The sequence below is a fragment of the Hyla sarda genome, chromosome 3 (assembly GCF_029499605.1).
Source record: "Hyla sarda isolate aHylSar1 chromosome 3, aHylSar1.hap1, whole genome shotgun sequence".
In the NCBI taxonomy this organism is placed as follows: Eukaryota; Metazoa; Chordata; class Amphibia; order Anura; family Hylidae; genus Hyla; species Hyla sarda.
This window is the reverse complement of record NC_079191.1, coordinates 53,011,881-53,031,539: the sequence shown is the minus strand read 5'-3', so window position 1 is coordinate 53,031,539 and position 19,659 is coordinate 53,011,881.

The window sequence follows — 19,659 nt, the reverse complement described above, 5'->3', positions numbered from 1 at the left end:
GCAGAAATGTCCAAATTAAAAAAATTTACCGCTAATTAAACCACACGGTCAATGGCGTACGCGTAAAAAAATTCCAAAGTCCAAAATAGCGTATTTTTGGTCACTTTTCATATCATGAAAAGATTAATAAAAAGCGATCAAAATGTCAGATCGATGCAAAAATGGTACCGACAAAAACTTCAGATCACGGCGCAAAAAATGAATCCTCATAGCTCCCTGAACACGGAAAATTAAAAAAGTTATAGGGGTCAGAAGATGACAATTTTAAACGTATACATTTTCCTGCATGTAGTTATGATTTTTTTCTGAAGTAATACAAAATCAAACCTATAAAATTAGGGTATCATTTTAACCGTATGGACCTAGAGAATAAAGATAAGGAGTCATTTTTACCGAAAAATGTACTACGTAGAAACGGAAGCCCCCAAAAGTTACAAAATGGCTGTATTTTTTCAATTTTGTCACACAATGATTTTTTTTCCCCGTTTCGCCGTAGATTTTTGGGTAAAATGACTGATATCTTTACAAAGTAGAATTGGTGGCACAAAAAATAAGCCATAATACAGATTTTTAGGTGCAAAATTTTAAGAGTTATGATTTTTTAAAGGTAAGGAGGAAAAAACGAAAGAGCAAAAAATGGTCCTTAAGGGGTTAAAAGTCTCCCATTTAGTGTCAGTATTCTTGTTTTTGAGGAAATTATCCCTTTTTATATTGTTAAGGGCTTCAAACTTTGCCTTCCTAAAGTTTCAGGATTTTTTCCCCCATATATTTCTACCCATAATGACTCCACATTTTCGCTTCAGACTGGACTTTACATAAAGACAAACTCCTCCCCATTCCATTTTCTCCGATCCTTCAGGAATAGACTATATCCCTGTATGTTTACCGTCCAGTCACAGCTATTGTTCAACCAAGTCTCTGTTATACCCACTATGTCATAATTCTCCTCAACCACTCCAGTTTGTCAGTCTTATTGGACAGACTTCTGACATTAGTCAACATGCAATTCAAAGGTGTATGTTTTTTTTCCTATGAAGCCTATCCCTATTAGCTATTCTAACCCCTCCCTCCACTCCAGTCCCCCTCTCTATCTACACTATCTTCCCCCTCTATGTTGTAGTTTCCCTCCCCCAATCCCTAGTTTAAACACTCTTCCACCCTTCTAGCCATCTTCTCCCCAAGCACAGCAGCACCCTCCCCATTGAGGTGCAGCCAATCCCTATTTTAGAGCCGGTATCCGACAAAGAAGTCGGCCCAGTTCTCCATGACCCCAAAACCCTCCTTCCTACAACAGCTTCTGAGCCACTTGTTTACCTCCCTGATCTCCCGCTGCCTCTCTGGTGTGGCTTGTGGTACTGCTAATATTTCAGAAAATATTACCTTGGAGGTCCTTGCTTTAAGCTTGCGACCTAAGTCCCTGAAATCATTTTTAAGAATACTCCACCTACCTCTTACTTTGTCATTGGTGCCAATGAGTACAATGGGTCTTCTCCAGCCCCACCCAGCAACCTGTCAACCCGATCTGCGATGTGCCGAATTCGAGTGCCAGGAAGACAACACACTGTTCAGCGATCCCGGTCTTTGTGACAGATGGCCCTGTCTGTCCCCCTAATAATAAAGTCTCCCACCACCAGCACCTGTCTGGTCTGCCCTGCACTCCTCCCTCCTTGCTGGAGCAGACACCTCACCCCCCCCCCTCCCGCAGTCAGAGGCAGAGTCCTGCTGCAGTACTGCTAGCTCTGAAATGTCATCCCCCTCACCTGCCAACCGGGCAAACCTGTTGGGATGTGCCAGTTCAGGACTAGCCTACCTTACACTTTACCTTCTACCCCATTTACTAACTGTAACCAAGCTAGCTGCCTGACTGTCCTGCACCTCCATCCCACTATCATCCCCCACCTCTACCCCAGAGAATACTTGCTTACTGAGAAGGAGACTCCTCTCCAAGTTATCAATGCGTCTCAGTGTTGCCAGTTGCTCCTCTAGATCCATGATTTTGGCTTCCAAATGATCAACTCGCACACATATCGCACAGCAGTATACACCCTCGAACTGTTGTTCAAGGAGTGTATACATTGAGCAGGATGTACACTGGACTGCATTTTCCAACATGAAGACCATCTATTTATGGGGATTTCACAGATTAACAGCTAAAAACAGACAGTAAATATTAAAATTAAATTCTCTGTACACCTTGTTGATCTGAACTTAGACTAGACAGTGCACCAAACTTATTAAACAGGCTGATCCACTGTGATAAATCTGGCACATTTCAAATGTCTAGTGTAAAGGTGGGCACACATTTTCAAGAACGTTTAGAAGCCAACAGTTATTTCTCCAGACCTCCAGAACATTTGGCATGGCTCCTGTGTTGTCTGTGGGGACTGTTAAGCCACAGCAAAACAGCACTGGCACAAGCGTATCCCTGAATCCTGAACAAAACAGATGGGTGGCAAAAATCCAGCATGTGCAACCTCTTCACTCAACCAACATATTGTGTCGATGTAAAGTCGGGAGGCCTCCATACACAGTAAACAGTCTCACAAACCTGCCAGAGGGGGGGGGGGGGGGGACCATAACTGTGCCTGTAAAAATTATTTTGTAAATCACATGATTTGTGTAGATGCATACCTAGTACCCTTTGTGCACCTGGTGAGGTTCAAAAAGATTTTGTCACTGCTTGCCTGCCTGTGGCTTCAGCCAGTGCCTCCAATAAATAGATCTAGGGGCATGTCCAGATTGCTCCCACAATACAACCCCACCTGCCACCAACCCCCCTGGATGTGCAAACCAGTGTTTGCCCAAAAGTAGGTACACTACTGGTTAAATATTTATTTGCTAATAAGTCAAAATTTAGGGCCGTAGAATGGCACAGAATAAGAGTTTAACGGTAAAACTCAATAACCAAAACATTATAGTTTTTGGTATGTTTTTGCCCAAAATAATGTGTGTGTGTGTGTGTGTGTTTGATGTGGGGGGCCTTTTAACCTACAAATTTACTCATTAGCTTCTATGGAAACTTTGGGAAATGTGGTGTAAGTTGAACCTAACCTTGTAACTAAAGCTTAGTGCTATGTTTTTTTTATAAAGTCAATATATTGTTAGGTTTAGTTTTAGTTAGTATTAAACTTTAAACTGAAGATAATGTATATTTAAGTGATCATAGAAGGCATGCAGAATCATTACAGTGTAACGGAGCCCTTTGCTTATTACATATCAATCAAGCTTTATTAGTTGCATAAGAAAATCCCTCTCATGCCGCCAATTAGAGATTCCAGTAACTTCATGGTAGTAATTAGTGATGAGCAGCAGGGGCCATATTCGAATTTGTGATATTTTGCAAATATATGAACGAATATTCGTCCTGTGTTTGCAAAATTTGCATATTCGCTATGTTCGTTCACTTTTTTTTTCCATGCAAAAATCAAAATGAAATTCATATAGTGTGCATGCGCGATTATATCTTTCAACTAACTAACACTATACCCTACACTAAAACCTATCTGCTAAACTTGCCTACCCGATCTAAAGCTAAAATAGGGGAGGGATCAGTGTCCTCTGGAAGTGTCAATATTCATGAATATTTGCATATTCGCATATACGAAATGTTTGCGCTCCACACTGACTCACACAGTAAGTAATATTGGAGCCTTCTTTGGACCACAAGCTAGAAGCAGGGAGGGATGATTTTTTTTTTTTACACAGTCCCTTCTGGGGATCTTTTTTGATGGTGGAATGGCTTCTACCACCTACCCATCACCAGACTCGCATGGAAGAAGTTGTTTTAAGCTATTCTGTTGGCTGTGGTGGATTTTTAGCAATTTTGCTAATGAATCACAATGGTTCTATGAGAGGTTGTGCTGGAACATTGTTTCCTAGTAACTAAATGTGATCTGAACAGTAGCAATGCTCCCTTTTGTGCCCCCCAGAAATTGGACTCTCTTTATTCCCCACACACAGTAATAGTACTCTTATTAGTGCTTATCACCGTAATAAGTTCCACATATAGTAATTAGTGATGAGCGACAGCGGCCATATTCAAATTTGCGATATTTCGTGAATATATGGACGAATATTCGTCCTATGTTCACAAAACTCGCATATGCGCTATGTTCGTTCTTTTTTTTTCCCATGTGAAAATTTGTAATAAAATTTGCATAGTGTGCATGCACAATGATATATTTCCCCTAAAAGAGGTGAAGAAGAGGCAAGGGATAAAAGAGGTGAGGGATCAGAGTCCTCTGACTGAAAGTGCCGATATTCGTGAATATTTGCATATTTGCATACATGCATACTTGCTTATTTGAAAAACAAAACAAATATTCATCATTACAAATATATATCACTTTATTCTAAATATTCGCTAAATCGCAAAGTGCCGATATTTGCTGTAAAAATTTGCATTTTGAATATTCGCGCTCAACACTAATAGTAATCATGGAAAACATAGAAACATACACTGGCCCTGATTTACTAAGAGTGCTGTGTAGGTTTCTTTGTGGGTTTTAATTCCCTACAAATTTTTTTCCACGGTATTTACTAAGGTTTCCCTACATTTTCAACTTTCCCTACATTTTGCTTTTTTTTTACACATGCTCTGATCTGTCTGGTTTTCCTCAGCTGAAATCCACCACAATTTCTGTGGAACACACCCCTTTTCTGTGATGACGCCCCCATTCCCCGCTGGCCATGCCCCTTTTTCATTTTTTCTGGAGAGTTAGTTGTTTTTTTTTCAATTCTGGACAAAATTCTGGCACACATTCTGGCGCAGACAGACTTTGTGGCGCAATGCTCCAGAATCTGGTGCACAACCCAACAAAATATGTTGGGTTTGCAATAGTAAATGAGGGCCAAAGTGTCAGCAGATATGAACCATTCAGCCCATCTAGTCTGCCCAATATTCTGAATACTATCAATAGTCCATGGCCCCATCTTATATAAAGGATAGCCTTATGCCTATCCCTATCTAATATAAAGGATAGCCTTATGCCTATCCCTATCTTATATAAAGGATAGCCTTATGCCTATCCCTATCTTATATGAAGGATAGCCTTATGCATATCCCTATCTCATATGAAGGATAGCCTTATGCCTATCCTTATCTTATATAAAGGATAGCCTTATACCTATCTCTATCTTATATGAAGGATAGCCTTATGCCTATCCCATGCATGCTTAAACTTCTTCACTGTACTTGCAGCTACCACTTCTGCAGGAAGGCTATTCCATGCATCCACTACTCTCTCAGTAAAGTAATACTTCCTGATATTACTGCAGAAACCTTTACCCCTTAATTAAAAGGGTCCCTTTGTGCCCCCCACAAATTTATACTGCCCCTTTTTTGTCACAACACAGTAGTAGTGTTGCTCACGAATATTCGCAATGCAAATTTTATTCGCGAATATCGCATATTCGCGAATTCGCGAATATTCGCGAATATAGCACTATATATTCGTAATTACTAATATTTTTTTTTTCACAGTACACATCACAGTGATCATCCCTCTCTGCTTCCAACTTGTGTGGTGTAAAGAAGGCTCTAATACTACTGTGTGAGACTGGCGTGCGAATTTTTGCATATGCGAAAATTCGCATATGCTAATTTCCGCATATGCAAATTTTTATATGCTAATTTTCGCATATGCTAATTTTTTGCATACGCGAATTTTCGCAAATGCGAAAATAAAAGGAGAATATTACGAATATGCGAATTTAGCGAATATATGACGAATATTCGTCCATATATTCACGAATATTTGCGAATTCGAATATGGCCTATGCCGCTCAACACTACACAGTAGTTAGCCCCCTTTTCTGCCCCTACACAGTAACTAGACCCCTATTTGTGCCCATACACAATAGATATACATTTGTAGTCGAAACACCACTTTATACATCCACACAGTAGTGAGACCTCCTTTTTGCCTCCATTTAAAATATGGTGTCCTCTTTGGGCCCTACAGAGTTTGTGGGCCCTCACATAGTAGTTAGGCCCCTTGTTGTGTCTCACAGTGTAATTAGGACCTATACAAGTTTGTTAGGTCCCTTTTTCTGCTAGTACGTCGCTCCTCGTTGTCCCCTCATGGTAACTATGTCCCTTTAAAATAGTGCCCCTTTCCAGCCAATGGGGAAAAAAACTGAAGCTCACTTCTCCACATTCTCACGCTGAATGGCTTGGTCCTCTTGCTGTATGCAGCAGTGATATTATTATGGCTCTGCGCCAGGACACTGGCAGACTAAGCTACTCCTGACACTTATAGGTCCCAGATCTACAGCATCCTGTGACAATCTTTTTACAGCGCTGCAGAATGCATTGATGATATATACATATTAAAGGGGTTATCCAGGAATAGAAAAACAGAGCTAATTTCTTTCAAGAACTGCTCTCCTTCTCTCTTCAGATTGGGTGTGGTATTGCAGCTCAGTTTCATTGAAGTGAATGGAGCAAAGTTGTAATATTACACACAACCTGGGGACAGACATGGAGCTGGATAACCCCTTTAAACAAATACATTTTTAAAATGCTAAAAATTAAAATAAAACACTTGTGGGTCCTTCGAAGCCTATGTCCACCTCTGTCCATGATATCTTAGTGTTTCCAAACCAGGGTGCCTCCAACTGTTGCCAAACTACAACTCCAAGCATGCCCAGACAGCCTTCGACTGTTTGGGCATGCTGGGAGTTGTAGTTTGGCCACAGCTGGAGGCACCCTAGATGGGAAACACTGTATTATAGGAAAGATGTTGCCTGCTCCTCTCATCTCTATTGTAACGGCCTTACCGTAATGGCTGAGTAGTGGATCCGCTGTCCTGTGTGAACAATGACTGAACCGCACCAGGAAGCGGAGTCTAATGTGCGATGGTTTTCATCAGAGCCCGCCGCAAAGTGGGATGGACTTGCTGCGGCAGGCGGCACCCAGGTTGCTACCCCTGGCACAATCCGTCCACACAGGTTGCCCAGATGTAACTTGTCACAGATGATATGGTGTAGTCTGGATGGAGCACAGGTCAGAAGGCAGGCAACAAAGAAGTGTAGTCGGGTCAAAGGCACAAGGTCAGGAGGCAGCCGACAAAGGAGCAATGTCAGGTCACAGGCTGGAGGTCAGGTACACAAATGTGACACACACAATGAAACGCTTTCTCTAAGGCACTAAGCACGAAGATCCGGCACCATGTTAGGGAAGTGCCGTACTAATATAGAGTCCGCCCTGCAGGCAACCAACTATGGGCGTACTGACCCTTTAAATCTGGTAACGCCGGTGCGCTCGCGCCCTAAGGAAAGGGGATGCGCATGCCGGTGAAGCAAAGAAGGAGGAAGGCCGGGGACTGGATGGATGAGGTGCACTCCGAACGGCCGGAGTATTGCCCTTAGCAATGCCCGGGACATGCGTGCGGGTGCATGATCATAAGTCTCGGGACTGGAATTGTCAGGGGAGAGGGAGTGCTCACGGCCAGAATGAATGGCCGGAGCACTGCCCATAACATCTATATGTATCTGGCTTCTGTGTTATGTTGATCAAAAGATATTCACTCATGTATACTTGACACTGTCTGAGATGTTCTTCTCGACAATAGAAAAATTATGTGTAAAGATTTGTCTCATTAGAAATAAGAAATAAACGTTCAAGCAGCTCTTTGAAAAAGATGCATTTCTGTATCTCATGTACGCAAGATGCGTCTCAAAATGTGACAAAATTCGATATCCCAAATTATTAATTCCATATCCTAACATAGCCTAACTCTACAGAAGCCGGCAGTTTTTCTGCCCAATATAAGAAGCTCACACCATCTATATAACTAACCAGTGTAAACATCCATTCTTCTGTTCTTGCCACCAGGCTGACATTCTATTGTCCGTCTTCCTGTGGTGCTATGTAAATTATCTCAACAAAATTCCATCATAAACAAATGATATAAAGCACAATGTGTTATGTAACTAGCTGAATATATAAGAAAAGTAGCTGTAAAATGTCACAGCGAATATAAAAGTCTTTTTAAACATCATCCCCTGCTGCTACCAAATGGTCCTTCTTTCCGCCAGCTACAGAAACGACTTTACAAGTAAATAGAAGTCTAGGAAATTGTAAGACCCATTAGATTTCTGGCACCCTGTTATTAATGGCAATATAGGAATTCTGCTGCATCCATCCAACGCTTATTTATTTATTTATTTTTTTACTCATGTATTTGCAATGAAAATAAAGCAAAAATAACATAATTTACATTCATGTGGTTAATACAGTAATTTGAAAATAAATGCATTTTGTTTCCAAAAATGGCATTGTTTAAAAAAAAGTAAAAAATTTAAAAATAAGTAAGTAAAGGCATTTTTACCTACCCTCTCCTGATCCTTAAAGGCGAACTCCAGTGGAAACAAGTAGAAAACAAATATTTTCAAATTAGCTGGCACCTGAAAGTTAAACAGATTTGTAAATGTACTTCTATTAAAAAATCTTAATCCTTCCAGTACTTATTAGCCGCTGTATAAAACAGAGATTTGTGAATTTATTTTCTGTCTGACAACAGTGCTCTCTGCTGACACCTCTGTCCGTGTCAGGAACTGTCCAGATTAGGATCGTATCCCCATAGAAAACCTCTTTTGCTCTGGACAGTTCCTGACATGGACACAGGTGTCAGCAGCTGATAAGTACTAGAAGGGTTAAGATTTTAACTAGAAGTGAATTACAAATCTGTTTAACTTTCTTGCACCAGTTGATTTGAAAACATTTCTTTCCACCGGAGTTCCCCTTTAACCTTGGATGGTATGGGTAGCCTATAAAGTGAGACAGAGAGCAGAGCAAGCTGGGGAGAGAAGATTTTGCCGACTGCATCTCCTTGCTTGTGCTAGTGAATGATGAGAGTCTGAACACCCCGACCCTCACTGATCTAAACATTTGAATACAAAGTTATTTTGTTTTTAAATAACTATAACACTTAAATGGGGGTTGAAGGCTCCAGAGCTGAACTCTCAATACTATTGACCCATGAAAGAAGAGACAAGCAGTACCTATGTTGTTCATCTGACATTTTTCTAAAATAAAGGTTTTATTGAAATTCTCAAAAAAGCTGGAAAAAACAACTGCAAACATTTCTGAATTTGGCACAATGTGGATAACCAGAATAATGGGCAGGTACAACAAATACAGGCAGAGGTCGTACAAGGAGGCATCCAAGAACAACAAAGCTAAAATAATGGGGGAGGAATGAGAAGGGTGAAGGGGGGAGAAAGTGGGAGATGTAATCGTATTTATCTGATAGACCATAGATCGGACAAACTGAAGGGATCGCCGAGGGGGAAACATGCCAGGAAGCCGGAGTCATCTCTAGCTGCAGGAGTCGGCTAACCAGTGAGGGGTAAGGTTCAAAAATATTAAAGGACAGCAAGTGAAGCCATGGGCTCCACACTTTGTGATGTTTATCAAGGAGGGACCCAGAGACAGCCATCACTTCCTCCATCCTGTGAAAATGTGTAACTTTCTGAAGCCAATTTGAAAGGTAAGGGAACTTCCAAAGACCAGGAATCAATGTCCTTGCTGCTAGAAGTAGAGAATTGGCAAAATCACAGGATGGAAACAGTTCAGCGAGCTATGTTGTTCTTATGTTTCTCACCAGAGGAGTGAATATTCTTAATCTCAATAGGTTTAGCACTAACAAGACTGTGGTTTGGAGTCTAACGAAACTCCCTGTTCTTCACCTTAATCCCCCATAATACTCACCTTGCTCTGTGGCAGTGCAAGATCTTTGTAACCAGCTGCAGTTCTAAGCAATGGCTCCCTATGTCTTTTATCGTGATTATGGCTTTCCTTCTTCCCTCTGCCAGGAAATTTGTATTTCCAGACCACCAGTGCCTGATGATGATGTCACGCCTGGCAGCCTATTTAAATACGTTCTCTTTTTTGGGTATTGTTCCTGGTGCATCTTATCCTAATCCCTGATTGATCCTGATCCTGATCTTTGCCATGTTTCTGGATAATGCTTCTGCCTTAAACGTGGGCTTATTTATCTGGCACCTGTTGCTCTATTCCAGGCTTCAAAGTTTGGATTAATTCCTGACTAAGATCCTATTTTATTCTGACCACTCTTCTGGTGGCAATCCATAGCTCTATTCCTGACTATCTACTGCAGTGTCTATGCTACTGCCCTAATACATGAACAGCCAGGGGACTAGGACCTGGGGAACTTCCTACTTTTTGCGAGAGTTAAAGAAGTACTGCAGTCTTAGACACTTATCCCCTATCCACAGGATAGGGGATAAGTGTCTTATCACGGGGGGTCTGACCGCTGGGACCCGCTGCGTTCTCTCATACGGGACCCGGCATTTCCGTGGCTCTGAGCATCTAATGCGTGTGTCGCCAACCTCATTGAGGTCGACAACATGCCCCCTCCATACAGCTCCATGGGAGAGATGGGGATGCATGAATGTTGTATCTCCGCCTTTCCCATAGAGATTCATGGAGGGGGCTACATGCCTTCTGCATGGGAGAGCCAGGGCCCTCTATAAGTGATCACAAGGGGTCCCAGTGATCCCCTGCAGATAGGGGATAAGTGTCTAGGGGTGCAGATCTCCTTTCAGGTGAGGACCAAAAGATCCCATACACACAGGACTCCGGTCTAGCCAGCACCGAATGAATTAACTGCTTAGAGAATCCATATATTCAGTAAGAGACTTTAACAGTGGCCCAGAAGGTTCTTGCCCTCAAGAAATATATAGGATCTCTTTGGAATCTGTAAGTCTACAGAATCTGAGTGAATAACAGTCACCTTACCCTGCCTGGGTCACATGGCTCTTTCACTGGAAGAAAGAGGTTGTTGTCAGATCATAACCTGGTTTGTTCTCTGCTTCCACTTAGTTCAAGTTCTCTATTGATCTCAAGTTCTCTATTGTTTGTCAGATTTTCATGTTTAATGCTACTGAAGAAAAAGCATATGAAGGCTTTGAAATGCGTTTAGCCGAACTGATGAACTTTCAGAAGTGAATTTCATGACAGATATGTACACATCACATAATTCTATGAAAACATTGGATGTGTATTTGATTCAGTTTACTTAGATTGTGTTATTAATTCATCTGCAAGATTGGAGGCCTCCTCAATACAATTGACAATGAATTGTATGCTTTGATGCTTACATTGGACTAACTCATACAAGCGCAGACTGCATATCTGTGTCGTCTTGGCATTCTATTGACTTCAGAAGGACTCTACACAGAAGAGGAGATGAAGTGAACTGTCATCATAAGGAAGGGTGAGCAACTCATAGTGCCAACAAGAATCTAGTTTGCTGCCACAGTAATATATTGTAGACATATGCCATCTGAATACTTATTTGCCCAGACATATTGGTGCCTGTTATATATGGGCAGACTGGTTATTACTCTATACTGCTATGAAAACTGAACAGATTGATGTTTAACAATAGGCATCAACATTTATCTGAATTTATTGCCATTTTATTGCTGCGTGGGACCTGGGGCAACATATCACAATGCATCGCTAGGTGTTTGTGTTTACATATCAAGATTATTATATAGAGAGTCTATTTTGATATATTTTATTTTTTTTACTTTTATATTTACTTGCCTTTTATATGTGTTTTATTTACATGTTCTGTTAAAGCTATTGATATTTGTTTATTATTATGGTGTCCATTTTAGGAAATCATCAGTCGTCAGCCTTAACTCCGTCCTCCATCAGGTGAAACGGCGTCCCGCCTCCTCCCTCACACCAATCTCCGTTATCCTTCAGCCAAAACTCTCTCCTCCCTCATTCTAAACTCCCTCGTCCAAAACTGCGTCATGCCTCAGATGCAACTTCCTGCCGCATAGCAGAGCCGACGCTGCACAGCATGTATAGCAGAGTCGAATCTGTGAAACTTGCACATGTCTACTACAGACACTACATGTGCTACAGAGTCTGTATAGCAGAGCCGACATTGAATAGAGTGTACAGCAGAACAAGTATAGCAGAGAGCCAACACTGACTCGGCTCCGCTACACAGCAGGAAAGTTTTTCATCTGAGGGATGACGGATTTTCGGATGAGAGACTTTAGGATGACAAAGGATGGAGGAGGGAGTTGTGGCTGATGCCTGACGGAGATTGGCCCGCCGTTTCACCTGACAGAGGACAGAGTTACGGCTGACGACTGATGATGTCCTAAAATGGACACCGTACATTATATAAGATAACATGCCTCAGGCTTAATATAAGAACAACTTTGCATGGTCTTTTACAAGTCAAAATTTATTGTTATGAGAGGTACCTTGGGGTTGAATACATATTCTCACAATAACTGTGATGTAGCCCGCACACCTGTACAGCTTTTCATTACTTGCACAGATAGGCAGAGGGCTATTCCACCATGTACAGTACCAGAATAGCAAAAAGGAGAGGGTCCTTCATGAGCATTCTTTATAATATTTTATTTCCTCAAGTAAAAAAAGATCCATGAACAACATCTGGTAGGGCAATATATTGATGAGTTTCACTCTCTACAGTAGATTATTCATAGGCAGCAATATAACTGAATGAAAGACAGGTTTTAAAATACTAGTACTGGGTGACACCTCCAGTGACATACTGTACATACAAGTAGTACCTTATGGAAGGAATAGGTCCTCAACAGAAGTGGATACCTATTTCTTCATGTTAATCTTACTCAGTCTATTACAGTCAATGAGATTAATCGATGAAGCTGCGGCAAGAGATGAAGATTCACAGATAAGTAGGGTACTGTTACTTAACTTTCTTGGCTCCAGTGCCATATTTGCCACCTTGGGTCACCTCATCCTTTGGTCCTGATAATAGCCTCAGTCTTTCTTGGATTGTAGCTTAGAGAATATCCCATGTTTCACCATAACACACCAACAAGTTTTTCTCTGTTTGGTAGCAAATATTGTCCAAGGTTGTCAACAGTATAGCAGTCAAAATGTAACCAAGAGGATGAGACAGAAACATAGCCAGGACACAGTCCAGGAGTCTATTCCTGGAATAACCACTTCCAGACAGCAATACCCAAACAGGAGATTAAAGGGGTACTCCACTCCTAGACATCTTATCCCTTATCCAAAGGGGGACCCCTGCTATCTTCCTGTTTCACCTGGCATTCGTTTAGAGCATCAGGTGCAGTGCTGGAGGCTCGTGACTTCACGACCGTGGTCCCGAACAACAATCAATCCATTACTCCTAACAAAGCGGCCAACCTCCTTGTTCAATTTCACCCTCGCCTTGTTCAAACATGCCACCGACCGAGCATGATGTCACACCAGCATAGCCACCATGTCTGACCACACACCACCAGACCGGGGAAGGTGGACCACAGATGGAGCAGATCCATCTTAATATCCCTAATGATCTCCCGGGATGGACACAAACCCATATAGTTCTCCCCCGCATGCACCACAAGCACATGAGGAGGACGATCAAGCCCAGCATGAAATTGAACTTCCCACAACAACTGGCTCCACAACATGCCCCCCTTACCAATCCACCTCAGCACAGCAAAAGATCTGTCAAACCCCAACTGACGACCATTCGGCCTCACTGCAGCCCGCCACGCTCCCCTTCGGACATACGAATGACCAAAAATCCAGACAAAACATGGGGGAATCTGAAAAACACAACGGCAAAGAACAAAATTCAAGCCACCACATCCACCACCAAACACCACCAAACTCACAACCTCATCCCACCTACAAAAGATGAGGACACACGTACAGTCAGAACCGATCCAACTCCCCCCGCTATATGGGATCAGCCCCCAACCCCCACCACGTGGCCTCTGTAGTGGCCCCGATACAGAAGTAGTGGGAACTATAATCCCCTGGAACCAACCCTCTCGCTAACAGACACTTCCAAAAAACAGCCACGTACTGAAAAACGGGAAAAGGAGGACCTGTCCCTATGAACCAACAATGAACCCTGACCCTCCGGCCTCACCACCAAAAAATCCCGTAAACACCGGACCAGAAATATTACTGAGCCAGACTATGCCCCAAACACCACACAATATCCTCTCCCCACTTGATCCGTCTTTGACCGCCTGACCTGGCACCACACCTCCTCCTCTCTCAGCACGACATCTCCAAACAACAAACCACCATCCACACCCCGCCTATGCACCACCAATGCAGACACTCGAAAGGTGCCAAAGAATGCTAGAGAAAAACTAAAAGGAGCAAGGACATCTCGTAATCATCCAAACATACCACTTCTACCCCGCCAGCCAAAAAAAACAAAAGATCAAAAGAGCCGAGTGTCGAGTATCCGCACGAACACCTCCCCCCCTCCTAGAGCTCCGTAGAGCCCTTCTCACCAATAAATGCTTGTTCACTTCGGACAACCCCCTGGAAGCGAATCAAAACGCTAACTATTAACGCCTCACACAGACACACCTGACAGCAAACCAACAAAATACAACAACGCCACCACCCAATCATCATCACCCTAACACGCACCCACTCTAACCAACACTCGCTCCCACTCACAACAAACCTTAAAATACACCAACCATGTGCGAGCACGCAAAGACCTTTCGGATCAACGCTGCTGCCAACCCCAAACCAGGCTCCACAGCCATTCGGGACAAGGGATCCTGCACTGCTCGGCCTCCAGTGCCAGCCCGTGAAACCTCTCCCACTGTGAATGAGAAAGAGAATCAGCAAGAGAGTTGACTACACCGGGAACATGAAGCGCGACAAACTGAGCATTCAGCAACAAACCCCGTAAAACCAGATGGCGCAACAAGCCGAACACCAGAGGAGAACTAGACATCTGATTATTAATGGCATGTTGTCGCAGCGAAACCGCAATCGTCAGTCTCTTAACTGTGCACTCCAAATCTCAGCAGCCAGCACAATTGGAAACAACTCCAGAAGGACCAGATTTGTCACCAGCCCCTTTGACCGCCAAGACTCCTGCGACACGCCCACACTCCACTGTCTCTGAAAAAACTCCCCAAAACCAACTGCCCCGGATGCATCAATGAACACCTCCAGATTCCAATTCTCAACCACCTCCCCCATCCAAATCGACCGCCTGGTGTACACTGACAAAAAAGACTCCAAATCCTCCCCTACCTCTGCAGAAAAATGCACAAAATGACCAAAACCCCTGCTGTAGTCAAAATTCAACTTGCCCAACAAGGATTCCACAATCAGCAGCTGCACCTTCCTACACTAACGACACTGCACCACAGACTGGCGGAAGTCATCCAACTTATCCGCCGGAAGATGGCACTCCATTGCATCTGAATCAATAATGATGCCCAAAAATGTCACCACCGTCGCCGGTCCCTCTGTATCTGCCACCAATGGCAACCCAAACTGCAGAGCCACCGCCTCCATAGTATGCAGCAAAACTGAATAAACCTGCAGGACCCAAAAACAAAAAAATCATCAAGGTAATGAAGAACTGAAGAGCAGCCGGCCTCCTGCTTCACCACCCATTCCAAAAAACAACGAAACGTTTGGAAATATGCACAAGCGATAGAACAACCCATGGGCAGACAGCAAACAACATAATACGGCCAGCCCCAACGAATTCCCAACAACCGAAAACTATCCGGATAGACCGGCAACAAATGAAACGCTGCTTCCACATCTGTCTTAACCAACGACTCCCCCTTACCAAACTTCCACACCCACCGAACCGCCGCATCAAAAGAAGTATAAGACACCGAACAAACATCCACGGCAATGCCATCATTTACCAAAGCCCCCACCGGGTAAGACAAATGATGAATCAACTGATATTTTCAAGGCTCCTTTTTGAGAACACACCCAAAGGTGAAACTACCAGATCACAAAAAGGGTGGGCCCCCAAACGGGCCTGCCATCCTACCCAACTTTTTTTCAGTCAACACCCTGAGGGCAACCATAAGCCGACACCAGATTCTGCCCGCTTAAACCTGACCCCCAGAAGCACTAGGAATATGAAACCCCCACACTAAACCCTGCCTCCAACAAACGCGCTGCTGCCCTATGTGGGTACAGTCTTAGAAATGGATGCATCTCGTCCACTTTCACCGGGTCGCTCCGCGGTTGCGAAGCATCAGACCCCTTCCCTTTTCCTCTCTTTAAGCAGCAGGAGAAACTATGGGCTCCGACACATTCGGAGCACTCATGCTTAAATTTGTAGTCGGAGAGAAACTTACAGTATCCCTCATTGTATTACCTACAACAGCCCCTGCGAGACCCGGCCAACTGCCTGGCTGCTGAGGAACCGCCAGCCGCCCCCGAAAAGGACTTAAACCCGCTCTGTGGTGCCGACATCAGGCGCATCTACAAGCCAATATCCTTGTGGCCCCACCGGAGTGACGGTCGCACTGCCATGCGTTGACTAAACTGTTCGTCATACCTCCAACATGCAATGCCCCCATAAACTCGATAAGCTTCCCTTACCGAGTCCAAGTAACAAAATAGAGCGGAACAATGCTGAGGAGCTGCCCCCAACCCCCCCCCCTCCCACCCTGGAGTGCTCAGATGCAGAGCTGCCTGACCGGTCCCGGCCAGCAGGGGGAGATTGATGTCCCGTCTCCTCGTGGCCGACCGACCACGCCCACTCCCTGCATGCACCTGTGCCCGGGAGCTATCGGAGGTAGAAGGAAGGGGGCTGGCCCTGCGCCCAGTCTGGTCCACCCCCGCATTCGGGCCTGCAGAAGAAAACCCTGCCATGCTCCTGCTCCGATCCTCAGCAGGAGGCACGGCGGAAGGCAGAACCCGGGAGCTCCGACGAGCAGGCGCAGGGAAGCTGACCGGCAGGCCAGCCCAGCTGCTGAATCTTCCCTGCCCACTGACCGCCCCCGGGACACCCACAGGACAGGAGGAGGGACCGCAACCGCCGCAGACGCCCGAGGGGCCCGACTAGGACTCTGCAACCTGCGCCGGGATCGAGGAGCCACCTCAGGACTGAGGCGCTCCGGGGCCCTGGAACGCCGACTCTTGTGCCGCCGCCCAGAAGGGGGCTCCAACTGAGCACTCCCTTTGCTCCACAGAAGCTGCTGCTGAAGCCAAGCCTCACGGTTAACGGCAGTCACAGAACAAAGCCGACGCAGAAGATCTTCCACAGCAGACATGGTGGTAAGTGTTACTTCTTCCTAAACATTCCCGCTGCTGTCTAGCTCCTCCCCTACTAGGCCCCTAAGTCCCCCCTGATGCTCCTCCCTCTCCATTCTAGACCTCCCAATGACCCTAGCCTCCCAATCCTTCCATTTTAACCTATAACAGCCCAAATTACCACTTTTTAAACCCTAGGTACCCTAAAATGCCCGTTCCACGGCTACTCCACTAGGGGGTCCCCTCCACTCCATATGCTCCCATGTGCCGGCTGGTGATTCCACCAAACTATATGGAGGATTTCTGCATTTCTTTTTTTTTTTCTATAGTAAAGTTTTATTAAGATTATAAATTGACAGATAAACATACAAACAGTGCAATGTTATTCAACGTATTTCTTATGAAAGGTAACATGCTGATTTCCCAGCCGCAGCTGATATGGAACGTGCTACATGAGTGTACATAACCCTCTCTGGATCATCAGTTACTCAAGTATAAAAGAGATGTTTGTGTTAGTGTGGAGTTTAGATGGCTCTCATTTTAAATGTGACATTTTGACATAATACGCAGCGCAGCCCAGTGTAAAAGATTAATGGATATAGGAAATGTAACAGAGGGATTTCATGCTGTTTTGCAGCCTCAGACATTGCATATGGTAAAATAAAATAAAAAAGACTAAAGGACCTGTTGGTCCAATATGTTATTTAGTTTACTTACAAAGCACTCACATACAAAGCAGCATTGTACAAAGATTGTCACCAATGGGGCTCTAATTTAGTCTAATTTGCCTATTTCAATCACACAGTAGGGAAATATTTTGTTGGAAGCTGATAAAAGAGGAACTTGGTATTAGAAAAATTGACCTAGCATCAGGCGCTCGGGGATCCAGGGAGAGCTCACAACCAGGTCATGGAGGGGGATAGGAATTCAAGCTTTATTAGTATCTGTCAATCTGAAGAAGGGGTATGCTAACCCCGAAACGCGTTGTTGTATACTAATAAAGCTTGAATTCCTATCCACCTCCATGACCTGGTTGTGAGATCTCCCTGGATCCCCGAGCGCCTGATGCTAGGTAAATTTTTCTAATGCCAAGTTCACCAACAGGATCTCCTTTTTGGATCCATCCTGAAGACCTGTAGGCTTGCACGGATTCCTTCATTACCTCAGATTGAGGTTATATGCGTATTATTATACGCTCCAGGTGAGCGGCCATTCATTAGACCCCTTACGTATCCCCACTTTACGTGGGTCTTTGTAATAATTTTTAGGGTAATGCACTAGGCGCCTCCTTGGGCCTTCTCTTTTTTATTTGTTTACAGCTGATAAAAGAGGACCACCATAAGCTCTGACCAGCAAAACTTTTAACACTATATTACTGCATTGGCACTCAATGGATGACCTTAAAGGAGTATTCCTGTATTAGAAAATGTTATTAAAACTATCACCTCAACATATATAACTTACTAATATCATGTTATCACAAATAGTACTGGTTACGCATGTTTTTGCTTGCCTCACTCCTAAAGTTGTGTAGTTCTCTCACTGTCAGTGATGACATATCATCCTGTGCTGTCTCATGAGATCTTGTCTCTGAGCTCTAGCCCTGCCCCCTAAAGTGATGTCATTATTTCTGACCTGCCCCTGCAGCCTACATCTCCATTTCCCTGCCATTCACATGCACATATATGTTTACAGCATGCTTCTTCGTGCTGAACAATGGCACAGACAGAGGAACAGACATGTAATGAATACAGCAGCTACTGCAGACTGTTCTCTTCTGTAGAGAAAAGTTATGCAGCATCTATGGGAGCACTGGCAGGAGTGCTGTTGGGAGAGGACAGCAATGAAGATCTGGGGGGAGCAATGCATTCTGAAAATTGTAGTAATAAGCACCTGCTCAACCAGAAAGTAGGGGTTCTAACTTGGTAGGAAAGAGGACCACAGATGCACAAAACAAATTTTAGAACTTTTGGTGAATTCACAACTGGAGTAGACAGTTGGCCACAAAAGAGTATTGCTTATGTAGTAGTGACCCTGTAAGGTCAACAAGACTTTTCAGACACTGCTAACTCTACATTTAGTTTTTTAGTGAAGAAAATCACTGGTGACTAAAATAATGTCCCTTATATTACAGTCAGGGACAATAATGACAAAAATAGGGTTACAAGACTGGTGTTGGTTCCAGGAAACCAGGTTGGATAACAGCAGGGTTTGTTTCTGGTAGAGAATTAATCCATGTCGTGCTTCTGCTGTGTCTGCTTTTGAATAAGCCTTGGGGTGCTCCAGTAGAAATTTTTTTTCAAATCAACTAGTGCCAGAAAGCTAAACAGATTTGTAAATTACTTCTATTTAAACATCTTAACCCTTCCAGTACTTATCAGCTGCTGTATACTAAGTTGAGTTGTTCTTTTCAGTCTGACACCTCTGTCTGAGTCAGGAACTGTCCTGAGTAGAAGCAAATCCCCATCTGGACAGTTTCTGACATGGACAGAGGTGTCAGCCGAGAGCACTATGGTCAGACAGAAAATAACAAAAACAAAGAACTCAACTTCCTCTGAAGCATACAGCAGCTAAAAAGTACTGGAAGGATTCAGATTTTTAACGGGAAG